This window comes from Antrostomus carolinensis, unplaced genomic scaffold (assembly GCF_000700745.2).
Source record: "Antrostomus carolinensis isolate BGI_N321 unplaced genomic scaffold, ASM70074v2 scaffold6981, whole genome shotgun sequence".
NCBI classification, from domain to species: domain Eukaryota; kingdom Metazoa; phylum Chordata; class Aves; order Caprimulgiformes; family Caprimulgidae; genus Antrostomus; species Antrostomus carolinensis.
In genome coordinates, this window is record NW_010291886.1 from 30,723 (window position 1) to 50,012 (window position 19,290).

The following is a 19,290-nucleotide window of genomic DNA, read 5'->3' on the forward strand; positions in this document are numbered from 1 at the left end:
AATGTAATTTCACATAGTGAAAGAGAAGCATTTCATCTTCTCTTTGAATAAGAATGGTAAGTCATCTCTGTACTAAATTCCTTCACCCGTTTACTTGTATTCTGAATGCTGATAGTACTCTGCTTCTGCTTTTTTGAAAGAATAAATAAAAGCAAGTTTCCCATAAATAATTTTAAAATAATCACCACACTTTTTGGAAGCCTACATTCATGATTAAATGTGGTGTTAATATATTATGTGTGATCCTGAGTCTTCAGTTTATAACTAACAGTCATAGTAAAATTATCAGAGTCCAGTGGATTAAGGTTTTTCAGGTAAATGCAAACAGAAAAAATATAGAGGATTGTATATTGTATTTCAGTCACAGACACAGACTATGTGTTCTTAGGGGTTTTTGAGAATGGTGTTCAGTTCAAATTAATTTGCAGTTGACTATAAGGGTGAATCATATGTGAGCAAAGGCTGAATCAAAACATCAGAACGATATACTTTTGTTTTTTTCTGTTCAGCTGTTTAAAATAGTTTGACATGTTACTGTGAAGACTGTTTAAGTAATTTTCTGGTTGTAGGTGGTAGGGGCAGAGGGAGTTATGTTGTGAGTTTATGGATGTCTATTCTATAACAAGATCAATATTCTCCAATTGAAAATGGTTTAAAAAGTTGTACTGGTGAATTGAAAGCCAGTGGTATAACAACTTGACTTGGAGGAAACCTTGGGAGTTGCATTTGTCAAGTGGCTAGGAAAACTGTTCATGCATACCCAGTATCCAAAGCTTCATTGGCAGCCCAAACATAGAGAACTGAAAGGTCATTCTTCTTCTTGCAGTGTGATGGTTTGTTGACATATTTTGACACACTGGTACAATGCTGAAAGGTTTTGACCTTACTGCAACACGGAGGGACTTGGGGTTTGTTTAGCTATCTAAAGCTTGTAGATTTTCACACATGCTGGGTTTTGCACTGCTCCTTTCTCTCTCCCTCTTGGCTCCACTTGAATTAGTAAATTAATCTTAAACAAAAATGGATGTAGATAGAAGAGAGAGTTTATTATTATTTTTGCAGCTTATGACTATATATAGATAAGTTTCTTCAAAAATCATTCACTCTCTAAAAAATTGACATGCCAACTTTCTAACTTTAGTAACACTAAGATACATTTGTTTATAGACATGAGAATCAAAAGCAGTGAAGAGTGCTGTTTTCTACTAATTTGCTGATTCAATAGTATGATTTGTGAAGATTATAAAAATCTGTGTTCTTTTGCAAGATAAATAAGTGTATGTGTACACTCACACACATACACACGCACGCACATATAGGCATACCTCTGCACTTCACAAATGTTCTAGATACATGTAGCTTATTTCCAACAGCATTTGACATCTTTATTTAATGACACATGAACAGTATAAAAGTCAACATATAGTTTATGAATAGTAATTTTATTTTACTTTAGCTTAAGAATAGTGGTTTTAGATTTTACCAGTCATCCTCTCTTTAACAACATGATTGAATAACAAGAGCTTGAAGACATTTTCCACTGAGACCACAGATCATGCCTGGCATTGCTGTAATGTTGATTATTTGTCTGAGCACTATAGGTTGTTTTATTTGGTATCAAAACTAATTTTTGTCAAAGAAAAGAAAAACAGACTATAACGTATTCATATTAACATTTACATTTGAATGATTGGTATTAATTAAGTATGTATTTTCATGCGTTGTTCGCCTTAGATAATATATTCAATATGGACATGAAATTTTTATTTTCATTATAATTTAATTCTATTTCTTAATCCTCTTTTACTGTTAGACTGTTACATTCTCAACTTAAAAAGTAGTAAATTAAGCACTACATAGCTTTGTTTAAATTATTTTTTCCTTATATTTTTCTGTACTGTCTTAAATATTATCATGTCACAGGAGAGTCATGTAGTGCGGATAGAGCATTTTCAGCTTCCATCCACATTACTGCAAGGCTTCAGCTCCAATTTTCTTGGTATTTCTCATTCAGATTAGACAAGCATCTAAGTTTATGTACGATAAGAGCTGACAGCATAGATCCTGCTATGCTTGCCAAAGGCCTGGTTGCAGACACTCCACTATGTCAAAGAATGTCAACCCCCCACAGACCTTACCTTTCAGAATTCCTTGTAATTTTTAATTGACATTTACATCTGACATTTTCAATGTATTTCTTAGTGTTGAGTCTTTATCTACGTAGTAATAGTTAAAACCAAACCAAAGTGAAAATAATCCCTTCCTGTAAACTATGATATCATGTATTTTTCATTTAACAAGGTCAAGTTGCTGGGCTAAAACTCAAGAATGACCAACTCCCCCTTCCTTCATGTAATTCTATATTTGCTACTCTAATCCATTTCAAATGACAGTTAAGGAGGGAAGTAGGAGTATAAGGTAAAATTTAACTCTTAGTTCTAATGAACAAAGCATTAAGTATATTATTACTATGCATCACACACAGAAAGGATACAGAGATTTTGAGGAAATTTTAAGAATGCTAATAGAGATTTTCCTTTCAGTCAGGTACTTGACTATTCAAAGTGGTACCTTCATACCTATATTCATGCGTCATATGCAGGTAAACAGCATAATATTGCAAATGAAATGAATCTGGCAAGTATGTAATTTAGCTGCGTGTTGCAGTCTGTTGTGCTTCCTTGCCATAAGAAATCTGAAGTTTTCATTTGGTGTAAAATACTAAAACCCTAATAAATTACTATGAGCATAATTATCCATCTATTAGAAGTTAGAATGAAGGACTACAGTTGATCATAAATGTCACAAAGCAAAGAAGTAGAAGCAGCATTTTGTCACAAATAATGCTGCTTTTCTTCTAATTAGTTAATTTACATTTTACAAATTAAGGGCAAGATTCAGACAGAAGATAATCTAGTAGCATATCATAGCTTTACTGACCTGTATTTGTATATGCCAAATTTAAGTTAATTAGAAATGTAGCTGCTGTTTGTTTTATCTGTCAAAAAGCTCATCTTAAAAAAAAAAAAAAAATCTAGACACACTTTTTCCCCCAACATTTATCATCTAAATAATAGTCTTGCCAAGATGGCAGCCTCATAATAAACTCTTTTCAGTGGAGTGATGGGTAATGAAGCTTGCTTGTGAAGGCAGCGAAAAATGTTGTCTAGCCAAATGTGTGAATATGATGGCTAGAGAATCAGTGGACTTTCTCAGTCATCAATCTTTTTAGTAGCCTCTTATACATCTGAATATTTTGATAGATGATCTAATAATTGAGTTATCTATCTTTCTAACTATCAGAGTTGCATAAAAATTATTCTCACATGCTATTGAATATTATATATATTGAGCATCCAGTAAATTTTTCAAAAAAGGTCCAAGAGGTGGAGGAATTTAGTTGTGTCTTAAGCAGCCTTTAGTATATTAGATGATAAACTACTATATGTAGAATATAAAACTATTTGTACTAATATAGGACAAAAAGTAAATAGTGTCAATAACTGATTACAGATGGGACTCACAGTAAATAAAGCGCATAAAAACATGAGACTGATGAGGTTAGTGCACAATCTAAGAGAAGCTTGAGGTATAAAATGAGTAAATTCAGTAGTCCCTGGCCAGTTCATGGACAGCTGTCACATTTGCACACAGTTGCACAAATTCCTTGTGTCTAGAAAATCTTGGCTTAGGCAAAAAGAAATACAGTGGCGCTGTGGCGTCCCAAGTTCCCATTCAGCCTCTGTGAGAGCAGTTTCTCCTCCTTAAAGATGAGACTGAAAAGTATACATCGAAACTGCCCACATGTTGTTTATTCTTGTACAATCTTGGGAGATTGTACAATATGGATTTGTGTTTCCAGACCACAAGAATCTGCTTTCCCAGCACACTGATCTTGCGTTAAAGGAGGCACTCAGGGTATTTGGATAAGTTGCATTAAGCACATCATTAGATGTGTCTTACTAGGGCTTCTGAGTAGCAGAGCAAAATGATTGTTGGTCTCAGTGTATTTTCTTAAACTCTACACTTCAAACAGACATTATATAATTCTTTACTTTGAATACATCTCTGCTCAAAAGGTCAGGTAAAAATTACTTTAACAATAATATAAATATTTTTGCATTAAGTATATTTTTAGTTCAAATATGTTTTTTTCCCCGCTCAGTATCACTGATTTATGTTCAATTACATACTTTTCTATAGATTATCAAACATTCCTTCTTGCAAATTCTTGAAAACTGTATGTGGGAGACTTGTTTTTTTAAAAAATGTAGTTATTCTGGATTACAGTATATTTTCATTTTTTAGTATTTTATTTGTGGGTTTCATAACTACAGCAAGGTATGAACAAGTGCATTTTATGAATAGTTCCCAGTTAGCGAAGTGGCTTTTCTTTTTTTGTTCAGAACTACAGTGACAAGAGTATTTTCTTAAGGCTATTGAAAAGTTGTTCACTCATTGCAGAATTTTAATGGAAAAGTTATCAGAGGGATCTGCTTTATAGTTACTACCTGGTTAAAGGAAAAAGAGGAGAATGGATTTCAAGGAGTTGGATGTTACCAACATTTGACAAGTACTTTGCACAAGTATCATTTGGCTTCACTGGTCCTTGCACTGCATACGGATCTAAACATTTAACATAGTTTTGGCTGTGTTACCGAGAGCAGTTGTGATTCTCATGCTTAATAAGAAAAGTTCTTGATATTTAAAGAGTTCTTTTTAAATATACATAATTAGTTTGATACGTTTTTAGCTACATATAAAGCAAGACACTGAAATAAGGTGACTTGAGTATCAAAAATGTAAAAACTTACAATAAAAATTTGGTTCTGAAGCTCCACTTGCCTTCCAATATTGCATTGCACATAAACAGTCTACATTTTTTTTTCCTAATGTTTACATTGATTTTATGGAATTTTAAATTACATAAGCGTAATTTCACATAAACATAATTTAAACTAAGAACTAAGGCAGTAGGAAACAAATTTAAAAAAAACCAAAAAAACAAAAACAAACAAAAAAAAACAACAAAAAAAAACAAACAGGTTAAATGATTCTCTCATTACTGGGGGAGTTTTCATATAAAAAAGCTAAAATTGCTTCTGAATATATAGATTCATAAGCAATTAACTGGAATTGATCAAAGCCAGTGTTTGATTTTCTTTACTATATGTGGCTTTTCTGACCTTAAGTAATTTAGCAGTTATTCTAGTTAGTATTTGTATCATGTCTACTTGAGAACATACCAAGCTCCTGTGCATGCACAGTGTGTTATACAAACCTATGTATATATTTGTGTGCATAATTTTGGAATGTTTATGTCTTATTTTATGAAGATCTTCATTTCCCTCTCCTAATCAAAATAGCAAGCATCTGTGTTCCTTCTGATTTGTTATTTGATTAGCATGCTCTCATCCATCACTAGTCTTTGATATGAACATCGAGAAATCATATCCTTTTGTTTAAAATGATAAAAATGCCTTTGTCATGAATACTTACAGACAATCTGAGATTTACATCTGAATTGTCAAGGCGTAACTGTATCAGCTTTTCTGATGTGTGACGTTATTAGTGAAATAAAGAACTTTTTAATTTTTCATAGATAGGCCTTAAATATTTACATTACAAGACTGGTTTAGCTGTGATGCTGAAAAAAATTATCCTTCATCCACTGTTTTTCTAAGATTTGTTGTTTATCAACAACAGACAGTCAATGGCACGAGACCCTCTGTAGACATTCCTTTTTGCATGGTCCAAGCTTGTCTCTTCAGGTTTCATTATTTAGGTCTGATGTCTAGTTAGCTCTTATCAAAACTAATACCATGTGAAGTACCAGGCTTCCAGTGGTCACACAACCAACGTGAAAATTTCTTCAGTCTGACTGATATTGTTAAAGACAGTATCTCTTTAAACTTGAGCTTTGTTTCAGTGTCTAGATCAATTACATCTTGTAAGTGTTTCACTGCTTGTTTCAATAGATTAAATGCATCTGAATTAAATAATGTTCTGCACATTTTTAAATTTAAAAAATAGTGAAAATGCAGGTGTTTAGACTAAAGCTTTACTACCATTCTTACTATGTCTTGATGTTACTAAGGCAGAAAGAACTGCTCTGTTGCTGGCTTCTCCTTGTTGGTATAGTACAGTAAGTTAAAATGTTTCTGCAGGCACGCACCTAGATGGGTTTTTATCAACTATTTGTAGCAAAAATTGAGTGTCATGCAAATATGTAATTTAATTTTAGTTCCTACAGAAAGCAAGTGTTTCTTGAAATCTTTGGATTCACTTATGCATGATAAAATGTGATTTCCTGTATTTCTTTTCTGCTGTTGCATTTATTGTGTTCTGAGTTTATCATGGTTAAATTCATTTTGTGTTCTATTTTGTGCTGTAATGCTGAAATACAATCTTTGAAATTTACAAAATAGAGAGGAATTTAGCAAGGGATCCCACAAAATTATTTAAGGGCCCACGATCATGATCAGCTTATAATTGCAATATTTTTTGTAATATCATCTATGTAATACACTACAATATTTAGAAGTTTTTTGACTTTATTTTTCTTTACCTGGGAGACTTGACTACAACATTTTTCTTATAATCAAGTTGATTTGATCTCAAGTTTGTTTAAATTACAATAATGTAAAATTGATCACACCTCTTTTTATATCTCTTTATTGGGAATGTGCTATTTACTTGATTTTAAACTAATGAAATACACATATTTCAGGCTCTCGTAGAAAAGTAATTTTGCAAGTATATTCTCATTTATTTGTTTCAAAAGGAGAAAGATCTTACATCCTTTGTAACACAGCCCAATACATTAAGTGAGGTTTTCTGACATATGAAGGATGCATGCGAGTTTTTGAGACACTGAAGCTGTAACCCAACTTGAAGAAGACAATGATGGCAGTGAGCTTCTGTCCAGAGTTAATCAGCTGCAGAATTTGTAAACTGCGTACGTGTCAAAGTTGAAAATGTTAGCACTCTGATAGAAGCTTGAAAAGGTTAGACCTGATAAAAGCCATCAGCAGTTAAAGAAAGTGATTTATGGGAATGTAATGACACAAAATGCCTCATTTATCACTCATATATAGATAGGTTAAGGTTTCTGTGTCATACTTTAAAAACTTGACCACTTAGAATTGTCAAAATAGGTACTTAATTGCCCATCATACATTTCAGTTCAAATTTCCTTTGCTTAAATTTTGGTGATTTTACTGGTTTGCTTCTCATATGGTTCTTTTTAAAGTTATTCATATTTCATGTTTATTTCATATTTGTTTCAAATGGTATGCTCAGTGCTCTGTTAGAACTTTTATTAGGTAAAGCTGTTGATTTGAGTGCTATCCAAATCTTTTGTTGATTTACAATTTCATTCAGCCTAACTATAAGAAAAATAACTGGAGGTTTCATTTTCTTTTGTTTTATACCACCAATTCTCATCAAGAGTTTACAGCTTTCTAATTCAATCCTTACATTTCCTCTCCAAACTGAAATATGAGATTTAAAAGCAAGATCCATCAATTGGCTTCCAGTTCCAGTCACTTAAGTTACTGTTTATCTCCATACAAATTAAATTTAATCCAAAACTACCAGTTCTGTTAAATGATCCTGAAACAAAATAAAAATGTTAGGGAAAATCCACAGTAGTATGTTACCCTTTAACTCATTTGATTTGAGGATAACAGCAAGCAAGTCCCTTAGATTTGAGACTGATTTTTTTAACTATCCACAGTTTCATCATAATTCTGGAAAAAAAAAAAGTAAATGCAGGCATGGGTAAATTCTCATTAGGGAATTATCTTTAAGAGCATATTTGTAAAGTAAAGCAACTACTTTTAAGACATTGCATAAATACTAGAAAAAAGTGTGATAATGAAGCTTGTAAGCATTTCTTTTTCTTTAGCTACTTATATTTTTAAAACTATTTCATCCTGTTATTTCTTGATTTTATACAGAAAAGCCTGAACAGAATAATTTGAATTTTTAATATCAAAAAAACTTACCTTTTTTTAAAGCTTTCACAATTTATAGCCCCAGTTGTATAGCATTCTGTTTGTTCAGCGATGACCTTCCAGGTTCGATTTAAAAAGAAGTCAGAAGCATTTGTCATGTCTGCTCGATCTTGTCCAGCGGTACCTATTGTAATTATAAAGGACTAATAAGGTTGTTTATAATATAACAGTCTGACAACCCTAAAAAATCTTCTCGAGAGCAACTTTTTTTTTTCTCTATCTTAAGGAAAAAAAAAAAAAGTAATCTTCTTGCTTTATGTTGCACTGTGTCTTTTCAGCATTTAATTGAGAAAGCATAAAGAAATTATACCCCCAAAAACTTATCTTAGTTTTAAAAGATAATCTGTATAATTTGCTCGTTAGTAATACCTTTTGGAAATACTCAGTAATAATGTGGCTATGGTACATTTGCACTTATTTAATTGATGTATATAGAAATGATAATTATGTACTTAGAAACATTGTATTCTCTTCACAGTGTAAAAAAAAAAAAAAAAAAAATGTGTGGTACCGTTATATAGTGAGCTCTGTTTCTTAGAAAAAAATCCAAATTAAGAAAATCTTGTTGTTTATGCTATCATAAGCATTATTAAAGTACTGCTATAAATAGGTGTGATTATAGTGGTATTTTACATTATATGTCAGGTTTTTACAATTGGCTTGTGATCATTTTTCCCTTCATATGTCTTTGTCTTGCTGCGTCTTTTCGCTTTCCTCCCCTGTATCAGCATCATCCAGCAGTACCACTTTTTTATAGGTATATATATAAGGTAAACAAAAAAAAAAAATAAAATCCAATGGAATTTCAATGTTTGACAGAAATGTTTACCTCTCTTGCAGGGTATGTAACAACACTGTAGTACTGTCACGTTACCATACATCATTTAAATACCCTTAGAGAAGCAAAAGCAAAATCTTGACAATTCGGTAATCTCATCATGTGATTTCAGGAAGGCTTTTTTTCATATCTACAATTGACACAAATTTATGTTGTATGTATTTATGGTTGTTAAACTCAAAATTGTGGCATTTCATTAATTTTTAACATTGTGCTCTCTTAATGACTATGAAGAAATGTATTAAAATGCCTTAATTACAGGGCTAGAAGAAGAGAAAGCAGAAGTCTTTTTAGCATATGATCTTTCAATTGTGCACTAAAGGATAACGAGGGCATTCAAGCGTGGTTTAGATAACTGTCAGCAATAATAAAATGCAGGGTAGTTTGTAGAGCCTTTAAAGACCTTTTGGAGAAATAGATTTAATTAAAAAACAATAAAATGGACTTTTCATTTCAAAGAAATCCAAAATGTTATAAAATTTCAGGATGTTACTGTATTGAGTAATGCATGTTTCCAAGGATGAGGAAAAATAACTGAAAATACTGTGCAGTCTACACAGCAGTGATAGCTTTATTTTGTGTGTATAGATGTACATCCTTTAGCTTTTAACACACAGACTAGTGATAGCGTATTAGAGGTTATTTCAGGTTTTCTTAAGTGAGTCATTTTACCTGTTGGGTTTTCTTTAGGTTGTTGTGCTTTTAGCAAGGTTGTTGTTTCATTTGTTGTTTTTTAAAAAAAAAATAAATAAACATTTAGCTTTTTAATGTGAAATTGTGTTATCACAATTACTGATGGAACAATATAACAGACATATTGACAGAAGTTCATTTGCCTGTTTGGTAGAATCAGTAGGCTCCTGCTTATCAAGGGTGTTTATGTTATATACTGTGAAAATACATTTTAAAATATATTTCCAATTTCTGCTTTTTTCTTCTCATGTAATCAAAAATTGCATTTGCTGGTAATGTTTTTGGTTTTATAGTGTGTTCAAAAGTTTAATTAAGCAGTTGTTCTGCACTACTGAGTTATACCACTTCTGGCAAACTAGGAGCAACTTAACTTGCATGTGATAAGCAGTGGCTTACAAAGAGCATTGACTGCTATTTTAGAGTAGTTTTGCTCCCTTGCTTAGCCTTGTGCTTTCCTGAGGAAGTTTTTGTAAGTTGTTTTCTCTCACTCTGGTGCACACACGTCAATTTCATTGACCAATTAGTTTGTCATATCAGAGTGCCAAATTAATCTGGAGGCGAGTTGTCTGTGTAGCAAGGTTTTTTACAGATAAATCAGTTTCACCTAACTGCATTTTCAGCAAATGCTAAAACTCTTACAGTTTTGTACTTGTAATTGTTGGCCCAAGTGCCTTATAAAACATGATCATAATGAAAATATTACTTCAATATTTAGGGTCTTGCTATATCCTCTAGTAAATTAAGTTTGGGTTGTTAATTCATATCAGTATTCACTTTGTCTCTGATCATAAAAATGGAAAATCATCCCTGTTCTTGGATTTGGTGATTTTTCTTTTAAGAAAAATAAGGTTTTGTTTTCTGCTTGCACACATACCTTGAAGTGAAGCACAAATCAATAGCACAGCCTCCGTATCATAAACTGGGCAATGACGGTGTGAGAAAGGTAGCTAAGATACTGCTGAAAATGTACAAATGTGTGGCACTGTTCTGCATAAAAATCCCTCACTATTTTCTTCATTGCTGGGCTTCCTGAGGCTTGAGGACTCAGACTACCCAAAAACTACAAGAACATTGCAGAGCACATTCACAATTACCTTTGGCAACCTTTCTGTAGGTGGTGTGCATGTTTTTGAGAAGGAAGTGCTTCACATCATCCTGTCATCAAACTCCTTTCTCTTTTCACCTAGTTGTGCCCCTTTCTTCTCACTCACCTCTCCTGGTGTAGTAGGGCTATTAGGTGTGATAATGTTTCTGGAGAATATACTCTACAATCTGAATCTGCAGCTGATGGGCTCCTGCAGAATCATTCGTTTTGATCACTTCTGTTGGGCTTGTAAATCCAATAGAAGCTCAAGTCAAATGTTGAGTCTGCTTACTTTCCTTTTCTATTAGTAATTTGTTTTTTGCTCACTTAAGTTTTGTATAGTTGGGTATTTATTACTTTGTTGCCATGTGTCATACCAGAGGTGACTGGTTTTCAGTAGTGACTTTTTTAAACTTTGGTAAGCATGCTAAGCTCTCACTGAGTTAAAATTGCTACTGTACAGTATGTTAATTTTTGGCACAGTAAATTTTACTTTTTGTGTATAATTAAGTTATTTTAAAAAAAATTTTCTCTTGTTAAAAATCACTGTTAAAATTTCCTAGATGTGAAGACCTCTCCTTACTGATGATAATCCTTTATTAAAAATAATAAAAATAGTACGTTTTGTATCAGTACTTCAAAATGCAACATTCAAGAGAGACGTGTGTTATCAGAGGACTGAAAGCTTAATCTGACTTCACAGAATCACAGAATGTTAGGGATTGGAAGGGACCTCGAAAGATCATCTAGTCCAATCCCCCTGCCAGAGCAGGAACACCTAGAGGAGATCACACAGGAAGGCATCCAGGCGGGTTTTGAATGTCTCCAGAGAAGGAGACTCCACAACCTCCCTGAGCAGCCTGTCCCAGGGCTCTGTCACCCTCACTGCAAAGAAGTTCCTTCTGAAGTTTAAGCGGAACCTCCTGTGTTCCAGTTTGCACCCATTGTCCCTTGTCCTACCATTGGGCATCACTGAGAAGAGCCTGGCTCCATCCTCCTAACATTCACCCTTTACATATTTATAAACATTTAATGAGGTCTCCCCTCGGTCTCCTCTTCTGCAAGCTAAAGAGACCCAGCTCCCTCAGCCTTTCCTCAGAAGGGAGATGCTCCACTCCCTTAATCATCTTGGTGGCTCTGCACTGGACTCTCTCCAGCAGTTCCCTGTCCTTCTTGAACTGTGGGGCCCAGAATGTGGACACATTATTCTAGATGTGGCCTCACCAGGGCAGAGTAGAGGGGGAGGAGAACCTCTCTTGACCTACTAACCACACCCCTTCTAATACACCCCAGGATGCCTGTCCTGTAGGGCAGACTCTAGCTCCTTGTGTGTTTGCCTCATCTAGCCTCAATACAAGCTGAAGGTTTCGGGAAGCCCATAAGAAGAAGACCAAGATAGAATAATGGTCTTAATTTACACTGTTATGCTTTATGATTCCTAGTAACAAGGATTCTCATGCATTTGCCTCTGGACAATGGACAGGGTATAAACTATAATGGCTATAAATTTAGTTTTTAATCTCCATTCCATCATTGAACTCTTTGGTACTCCCAAGCAAATTACTTATTGCTTATGTATTTAAAATTCACTACCTGTAAAAGCCTGGTATTGCATCAAAACATTGTAACATCCAACTTAAAATTGATAGTGTTTTCCTAAAATTCAGGATAAAAGATGCTACAGATACAGATATGTGAATATGCTCTGTCGTATAATCTCTACTCTTGTAGCAAAAGTGAAAGCCTAAGCATAGATCTTCTTATAACTTTCATTTATTTATCACCATTTATAGTGTCAAGGAAGAGAAAAAGAATCCAGGAGTACTGTCTGTGCTTTGGCGTAAAACATTATGAAAACAACATAAAGTTCCAGATGTTTTTTGGCTTGTGTTAAGGAGATAACGGGTAGGATTCTAGGGAAAATACAAATCATGTCAAACTACCACTCAAATCATGTTTTTCTGCACAATGTCCAAGGAAACAAGTTCAGAGAGAACAGTCTATGTTCTCACTGGTGTGGAGAAGGATTTCCCAGTTGTCAAAGCACACCATACTGTCTTTTGTGTCCTGTGCTTTTCTGGCCCTTCTCTGTAAAAATAATCATGTGGAGCTCTGAAAATTAGTACTCTTGCTTGTAGGGGTTTTTATTTATTTGTTTATTTGCCACAAGACCGATAGGATGTAATAGCACTAAGACCCTTAGCCTGCTCAGCCTGTGTCCTCTCCCTAGCTTGAACAAACCACAAAATTAGACTGATTCTATGGAATTGGCATGGTTGGAGAATCCCCTTCATGTGCAGATCTCAAGGGAACATTTGCGTCATCATGTAGATCTTGAAATATAAATATGTGTATATAAGCATACGTATGTATGTATGAATGACATAAATGTAACTAAAATATGAAATTTAAACATAATACTGTAATGTTATCATAGTCCTTTTTGTGTATATCAGAAAAATAATAGTTTAGAGTTGTGCTTTGGTGTTGATATAAACATTTCTTACATCTCTACTATAATACTCTCTGCCTGGTTTTGCTATGATACACACCAGTGAATGTGTCTGAACTGAAACTCATAGAAAAATGAACTTTTTAAACAATTGAATGTGTTAAGTTTGGTTAATTGGAGATAGGATTAAAAAAGCTGTTAAGATAATGAGTTTTTTTCTTTACCTATGGAGAAATACACTGCACTGCATGAGTCCTTTCTATGATATGAGGGAATTTGTGTAGAACATTCCTTTCAGTAGCTCACGCTGTATGTTTTAGAGTATTAATTACCTAGTCAGATTTTATTAAAGCCCATTGAGTTTTGAATAATTAAAATTGTAGTAACAGCTAAATGGCATGAGATGTGGAATGCAGAATCTTTGCTTTTGCCAAATGTTCTTCTTTGGCTTTTTTCTTTTTCAAGAAGGAGCAGAGAAGTGGGAAAAACTTAAAAGTGAAGTCTGACACTTAAATATATTTGATGTAGATGTGCATTTATCTTTGCATAAAATATAAAAATTAAGCATAATAAACTGTTCTTCTACAGCAGCAATAAAATTATGTGTAGAGTTTCTGGAGCAGTTATTCATTTCAAAATGTAAAGCTGTAGAATTACAGGAATGGTTAACTGTAGAGTGGTTTCTGTACACCTGCAAGTTAAAGGTTTCAGATACAGTGTGGGATAAGTTTTTTTATTGTCTAAATGCTATCAAATGAGTATAACTAAAAATAATTACCATTGCATTTTATATTGAAATATTCTTGTGGCCATCATGAGCATATACAGTAAATATAAAATCATATTTTACACAGAATCACCTATCTAGCAGAGGTCTAGTTCTGCTTGAAGTCAGTGAAAAAACTTGCACCATCCTCAGTGCAAGTAAGAATAAAGCAGCCATCAGTACTAGTTTTGACCTGCGTAATAATTTGGTCCTTTAGATTAAGTGATAAGATTACGATTGTACTGAGACAGTAACTTGCAGCAAATCCAGTGAAGGGCCACAAAGATGATGAAGGGGTTGGAACATCTTTCATATGAGAGGCTGAGAGAACTCAAACTGTTTATAGCCTGGAGAACAGCAAGGTCAGGGGGGATCTTACCAGTGTACATAAATAACTGATGGGAAGGAGTAAGACATTTGGAGCCAACAGTGGTGCCCAGTGATGGGACAAGAGGCAATGGAGGAAAATTGAAATACAGGAAAATCTATTGAAACATGAGAAGAATCTTTTTTTTATTGAGAGCTGTCAAACATTAGAACAGGCTGCCCAGAAAGGTTGTGAAATCTCCATCCTTGGAAATGCAAAGCCCTGAGCAACTGTCTCTAGTTCTCCCTGTTTGCAGCAGGACTAGACAATCTCTAGAGGCCCCTTTTGACCTCGACTATTCAATGTTTCTGTATGATTTTATTTATCATTATTTTTACCTGTATTACTTTTTTTTAAGAAAGTCACAGAGGAAGCAATGTCGAAATAAGTGGGAGAAAGGGAAATCTGAAGAGCTGTAGTCCAGTAAGAGAGCAGACTGTGCTGCTCTCACGTTTATTGTCAGAGTTCCTAGATTAGGAAATCCTTTCTTCAGTTGTCAGGTGAGAGAGAAGATTAGACTGAAGGAAAAACGTTACCTAACTGTTAATGTTCTACTGAACACTTATCATTAGATAAGAGCAAAGCAACAATATAATACCAAAAACTAAATTAGTAGCTTAAACAGTAAGAAAATTATGGAGGAATAATTGAAGGAATGTAGTAAATGGGAGTTTTCTAAAATCCTGTTGATCTGGAGTTTGGGGAGCAGCTCACAGAAAAGTACACGAACGTAGACTTACAAAGTTAGCAGTAACTGCCGACAGATCCTAATATGTTAAAGGTTGTAATCTTTTGAAAAAAGTTGGTTGGCTTTCCTGTTGGCCCTCCTATCAACTTTAACCTCCAACCTTCTCCGGCATGTATCACTACAAATAAAACTGCTGAGGTTTGACAAGAGGATATAAAGTCACTAGGCCATCGCACAGAGATCTCTACATGATTTTCTTTAACCTTAAGCTTAAATGAACACTGCTTTAAGTCAGGGTTTTTAATAAGAAGTCATAAACAGTCACCCATATCGCTTTAGTTTTAATAATTACTCTTTTAACAGAGAAGAGAAGAAATATACATAGTAAATTATGTTTGACAACTGGAATTTAGTGGTTTTGTTATTGGTTGTCTTTGACCATTACATGAATTGCTGTTCTTCATTTTAATGTATACTTTTTCATGCAAGCTGCATATGATACTGATATAAACAAGGCATTTGTGTACAGTGTTATAAATGAATTTTCAGCTCTTGATTAAGGCAAACCAGATGACAAAAATAACTTACGTGTTTGTATTTACCAATGTCAGAATAATAATCTTTAAATCTGTAGTCACCTATGATGATTGTGGGTTTTCTTCCTCCATAATTTTTTATGTGACTTTACACAATACCTTTTAAGAATGTGGGAACTATGCAGGCCATACTTCCTAAAAATTTTTCTTTATTATTCCACTCCTGAAAGATGCCTGTATAGTGTTTCCATTTTGCCAGGCAGTGGTCATCCACAGTATTAACTCTTGCAGACTCGCTATTCTTATGACCAGCTTGTCTCTGAACATAGGCTGTACCTTACTGAAACTGTATTACCGTCCTAAAATTATATTTTTTCCAGTTTAAAATCATACCAATTTAAATTTAAGTTTTCTGTTTTGCAGCCTGTTATCTCCATGACAAATTTTATGGTGTTGTATAATAATTCTCTTCATACTTTTTGTTGCTCTTAGATTGTCATCTTTCACACTCACCCACACATTTTCTCTGAGTGATTCCTTCGGGGGCTGTGTAAGCAATCCCTTCTTTCTGAAGTCTTTCCTTTCTGTGCCCAAGTTCCTCTCCTTGTATGAGCCGTTCATCTCCCAACAGACTCTACTTTTTGTCAAAGCCCACTTTCACTGATTAGAAAAGTAGCACTCTTTATCTGATGACGTACATAGATCTTGCATTATTAGTTATGTCTTCTATGTATTTTTAGGCTTTCTTCACAAGCATAACTACCAGATAACTGGGGAGCATTTGGTTTTTTGAGGGTTTTTTTCTCCTTCTAAATAGTTTGCAGCCTACTAGTCAGGTCTCAATAGGCCACACATCTTGCCTTTCTGCTGGTTCCAGTCTGCTAAAACATTTTAATTGGTTTTCAATTATCCTTAATTTATTAAATATAGGCTTATTACATAAATGCTTTTCAGTCATAGTTGCAGTATGTTACTGTCTGTAATCTGGGCCTGTGTTTCTTATCTGTGTTTGGACTGTATCTAAGTGGTCCATAGAAAGCAGTTAAGGAAAACAAGCCTTTTGTATGTAAGTTTATATTCATTAAACATATTGGAAAACTGCTGGGCATTTACAAGTTATAAAAGACAAATAATGATCTACACACTTATGCTGGAGGAATGTAGAGCAGATTTAGCTTAGACTTCTGGTGCTACCTGTATTCTTGGAAAGAATGGATGTTGCTCTTTTTCAAACCATGCAGTGTGTAAATTTTGGAAGTTAACTATTCCTGGAAGATTAAGGGCTGATGGCTGAATGGCAATATGAGGAAGTTTTTTAAAACCTAAATGTAGTTTAGTTACTTCTGTCTCCCAGCAGGCCCTTAGACTGTGTGATTTAGTATCATATCAAGAGAAGAATAATTTAGAGGAAAATGTGTTGTGAGTAAATTTGACGACACCATACCTTTCACCCTATAAAAATCCATACATCCCTGATTTTGAGTGTAAAGAGAATAATAATCTTCAGGTGGTGCTGCTTCTCTTTTCCTCTGCAAGTGAGAACATTCAACATGATGTCAGTCTGTGTTCCTTTAATGTTTCCCTTAGCATTTAACACCCATCATCTTCAATAAGTGGGCAGAGAGCCAACTAGAAAGGTACAGGTGACTTCTACCTGAGGAGACAGGTAAGATTAGTTGTCGAATGAATTAAAATATTAGTAAATTAAAGCAAAAATTGTTGACTTCTAACTTTCTTTCCTCTTTAAGACCACTTATGTTACGTTCAGAAGAATGTGATATAGTGCGACAGCAAACCCAGAGTATAAAAAACAGCTTTGAGGTATTAAAGGTTTAGCTGGTGCTAGCAGAGATTTCTGATACTTTTAATGTAAACAACATCAGCTACCATGTTGCTTATCAAAGCACGTAGGAAAATGCTTTCTGCTTCTAAAAGTTACAGGATGGTCACAGCAGACAGGGGCACCAACTCCTGTCGTGGCACTAGGAGAGGATTACCCCTTGTATTAAGCTGTTACACTGATTCTGGAAACTGCTGTCTGGACACTTGCAGAGTAAGAATGTATTTGTGGTGGGAAAATTACTGTAATCTCAACACACTCAGTTAAAACTTCAGTATTATCCTCAAGTAACAATGTATATGGAAGTGGCAGAACTGAAATATGAGTATAAAGTTATTAATTGAGGGGTGATTAAGATAGCATGTGATATCCATAGGAAATGTTCAGAGAGCTTTGTAATGGGTATAATAGCAATGATTAGAAGAAGGAATGCTGATCCCTTCATGCATGAAATAGTTTATCCCACTATGGAGCCCAGGAAACTAATAAAGCTTCTGTGGACCAAAGCCACAGAGGCTTATTTTGACCAGATTAAGACATTTTCTATAAATGCTTGCCTTTTTTTTTTCTTTTTGTTTTGCATGACTTGAGGAATGGGGAAATGAGCTGTTACATCAGAAAACTCCAGTAGTAAGAAGAATTATTTTAGAGTTACTCTGACCACAGTAGATCAATGATTATCCTTGCCTTTTTAAAAAATGCAAATTTTAACCACGTTTAAAAATATGAAAACAGTTTAATTCACCTTTTTCATTTTTTACAATGATTTTTATTGACCCTAAAATACCTGTGATTGAGGAAATGTGAGCATAAATTAGTCTGATACTGATTAGAAACATGGAAATAGATCAGCAGAATGTAAAACAGCTATTGCACGTATGTCTTGATAGTGTCTGTAAATGTTTCTACATGATACACATGCATGAGGATTACAAACTCTTTATTTTTCAAAATGTTTATACCGTTTCAATGTAGTCTTTTTTAGAAATTTCTCTATCAAAAGAGTTTTTAAGAAAAGTAAATGCCATAAATATACCTTGGGACAATAGACAATATCTAAACACTTCTCACATTTCTTGTATGTATACTATGTGTTTTTTCTTTCAAACCATAGTTAGCAAAAGTTCACTGTGTAAATCTCATTATATGTTGTTTGTATCACAATGAAAATATGTAATATGCTGTGTAATTTAAAACGTCAGCATTGCGATTTGCTGAGATTTTCCTTTGGGTGTGAATACCAAGTTGAATGTTCAAACTGTTTTTAATAAGGAGATAACATTTATTTTAACCTATCAATATATAATTGCTGAATATGGGTGCCACGTAATTGCTTTATCCCAAAAGAATGTGACAAACTGAAAACCTGAAAGAAAACTTCAGTGGGAGCTAAAGGTCCCAGTTTCTGTTCCATGTCCTAAAATTAGTAAAGAAGAGGAAATCTTCAGTGTTAATAAAGAAGTCTGAGAATAAATTGGAATAGGAATCAACTTTACTGCTTTCCCTCCTTTATACCACAATTCTAAGGAAATCTCTAGGTCCAGTATTCATTATCTAAGTTTTCATAGGATTTAACTGAACTTCTTCCCAGCTAATGAGGCATGTTGTGAGATAAACTAATGTCATATCTGCCATTTCCATGGAAAAAAAATGCAGGCAACAATCCTGCTGTATTTTTCAGTTGTACTTATCTTTTTACCTAGGGCAAACTTGCACTATACAGGGATTAAATTTCATGCTTTCAACATAAATGTTTCCAAGTATTTTTAACAAGTGGAATTAAATAGAGATACAATCATGTTATCCATGTGTAGCAATGAATAACTGTTTTAAGTTATATGTTAAAAACATACAAGCATTGTTTTGGCTTAAATTATTTTATGCAAATAATTATCACATATTAGCATTTATTTACCAATAAATATTTAAATTTTCATTGTCTCCTGAATTCAAAAGCAGAAAACCTCTTGCAGCCTGTGGGCCAAGGAATAAAATCACAGAAATAGGG

General features: G+C 33.9%; 1 protein-coding gene across 1 annotated transcript in view; it reads left to right on the forward strand.

The window, feature by feature from the left end:
* CDIN1 (CDAN1 interacting nuclease 1) overlaps nt 1-19,290 on the forward strand; it is a 68,101-nt gene that overhangs the window by 15,911 nt on the left and 32,900 nt on the right. The gene's annotated exons all lie outside the window — the stretch shown is intronic.